The sequence below is a fragment of the Coffea eugenioides genome, unplaced genomic scaffold, assembly GCF_003713205.1.
Source record: "Coffea eugenioides isolate CCC68of unplaced genomic scaffold, Ceug_1.0 ScVebR1_2143;HRSCAF=3121, whole genome shotgun sequence".
Classification (NCBI taxonomy): Eukaryota; Viridiplantae; Streptophyta; class Magnoliopsida; order Gentianales; family Rubiaceae; genus Coffea; species Coffea eugenioides.
The window spans coordinates 1-2,979 of record NW_020862604.1 but is presented as its reverse complement, the minus strand read 5'-3'; the positions used below and the strand labels follow the sequence as shown (position 1 = coordinate 2,979).

At 34.3% G+C, this 2,979-nt stretch overlaps 1 pseudogene; it reads right to left on the bottom strand.

The window, feature by feature from the left end:
- On the bottom strand, window positions 1-1,397 carry LOC113756286 (annotated as a pseudogene).
- Between the last annotated feature and the right edge of the window lie 1,582 nt (window positions 1,398-2,979).

Sequence of the window (2,979 nt, the reverse complement as noted above, 5' to 3'; positions counted from 1 at the left end):
CTAATTTGATATAAACTGGCTGAGGTACTCATCAAGTTGGTGTATTTAACATCAGGATAGAGCTCCGTTGTCTCCATGCCAAAAGAAGCCTTGATCTCAAAGTTGGCTATTTCTCCCTTCACAGAAATGTGTATGCCAAAGACAGGAGCAATTTTAATGGCATTGAAGCCTCTGCGAAAGATACAAGAAAAGAAAGCAATTTGATTAAAACATGGAATAGGTGTTAATAATAGTAGATGCTATTGTGTTAAAAATTAGCAACTTGTGCACTTTTTTTCTTTTGTTAGATGACCTTGAATTTTCTTAAGAACGTCGTCCCCTGGAACGTAGGTCTTTTCGAGGGTCATGCCGATTTTCTTTTCCCACAATGATACTATTTCATTGTAGGACAAAGTGTTGGCAGGGGGTGTAATGTACACACTCTTGTTCAGAGTCCTTAGGTCATCTGCTGCTTTGATGGTGTATGCAGCAATGTCTTCTTCCTTGGTGAAAACAACTGCAACGAAACATGAAATTGAAGAAAAGAACGATGAACACTAAACCAAGAAAGAAATGCAACAGACGAGCTTCTTTCGGATACCTTTTGGACTTCCATCATCAAGAATGACAATCTTGTCTCTGGGAGGACTTGCAGAGCTAGAGTCTCCAAAGTTGTTGAGGATATAATTCAAGTAACCAGCAAATCCGTTAGACACTAAGTGTAAGGTATCCCTTCTGCCTCAATTGCTCTGCGGATCTCAACCTTGGTCCTGCATAAGCTAGCAGCAGGTTCAACAGCATGCACACGATCCACATCAACCCCAAATTCAGAAGGTACAAATCTCTGAAACCAAATACAGCTCCTTCTTTAGGAATATGGAAGTCACAACTCACAAAGGGATAAACGCAAAAGATAAAAATCAAGAAAGAATTTGTAACACTGTATTGTACTTACGTTGATGTTTCCAGCTTCTTTAATTGCTTCAATAATCTTAACTTGATGAGCTACCAAATCTCCCCCGACTGCAGAGATCACTATGTCAACTTGTTTGATTGCATTTACCAACTGCTGATGATTGTGTAGATCTCCCTGTTCAGTCCATACGTACATGTTAGTTTCTAGAATTTCTTGAAAAAAATTGAAACAGTATTTAGACAACGAAGAAAGAAATAACAGCACACATGAAGAAATATGACTCCCAAACTCTTGAAACTCTCTATGATGGCTGCCCTTTTAGGATCTGAAATTGTGCTTTCTCGGACCAGTGCAAATGTTGGGTGCCCTGCTTTTGCGCTCGCTTCCACTAAATATTTCACGATGTTTCCAGTGCCCCCAATGATCAAAATCTTGCTTTTCACATCCATTTCCAACTCTAGGATAGTAGACTACTGCTGCAAAATTGGATGGAAACCGTAAATTGATGCAGAAATGTGCTTCGTGCCTATAGGCTGCAGTTTCCTTTTGATGCTCTATTGGCTTCTGAAATTTCTAAAATGCTCCAGGGATTAATCAATGGAAGATTAGACAGTTGAACAGTCTCACGAGGTTTCCCAAAAATATGGCACTAACGGATTCTTATTGGCCAAGATGCGCAATGTAATAGGAGATTGCGAAAGAGAAAGGTCAAAGTCAATTGAATGTCCTTGTGAAACTTAGCGGTAGGATCTCTTCCCTGAATCGGTGATGACCAAACCTGAAGTAAGCGCTGACGAACAAAATGTTGAAGTAAACAAAAAAAGCATAAACTTAGTACTAAACGTTAAACAATGTGCTAGAATCTCTTCATTTGCACCGATACCACGAGAAAAAAACAAATGAAAAGAACAACATTTTGTTTATATTTCATCAATTAATGAAAGAACAATACAATTAATATAAGTAATAGACACAGTTTGCTTGGACACTACAATTCAGAAACTAGTCAAGAATGGAGTCAATCAAGAGATTTATTAATTTTTTTGTCACAATCTATGGATGAGGATGGATTTAGCCATAAATCTCTCATTTTTAAGGGTCTCTTTTTTCTTTTTCTTTTTTTTTTTTGAATTTCTTGCTCATTAATTTTTTATTTTTAAGCTAACTTATGTGCATTTTGGATAAAACCAACTTCCAACCCTTAAATATTCATCCCAAGGACATAGTTAAAGATGGTAGAGCTTCGCTAATTAAAAATCTAGTTAATTTGTTTAATATCAGACTTGGTAAGCTTGTCCAATTAGTGCTAAACCCTTAGGGCATGTTAAAATATGTTTACAAGGCACTGTGCAGTGTGCACTAGACCAGCCTTGGGCATGTCCTAACCTATGGACAATGTGATTTTTGAAAGCTAGATCCTCAAATGATCATATGTAGTCAATTTGTTCATTTAACTTCCAACGTATTTTACTTATAGCATTAAGGGCATAGATTGTAAAATATGGTATGGGTATAATACGAGGTATATGTATGCATATTATACAAGATTTATTTTCAAAGGTATGATTAAAAGTTTGGCGTGTTCGGCAAAATTACTCATATAAATTTGTACGTGTATAGTACAAATATATTTGAAAATTATGGAACTAAAAAAAAAAATTACTATAGTTTTCAAAGAATATGCCACTTCTATACCAATATTAAACTTATTTTAATGTATGAGATGTTAAATTTATTAAAAATATTTACCATATTATTTAAATATGTATAAATCTACATTGTTGTATTATATGTTGTTCTTATTTTGTATATAACTCATGAACATGTCATTATCATTAAATTTTAATTTTTTAAAAAAAAATTGAAATGTAATTCACAAAGTATAATACATGACAAAAATTTATTACGTGTTTCATAGAGTTAATTGAAAAGTATGAGTATTTTTCTAAGTATTTTTGAAATCTAGGCAATATATGGAGTTTTTTGTATGACACATAAGAACGAGTATTATATAAGTACACTACAAATGCCTACTAACTAGGACTAAGATAAAACAAAATGAACAAACTAATGTCTTCAAATCA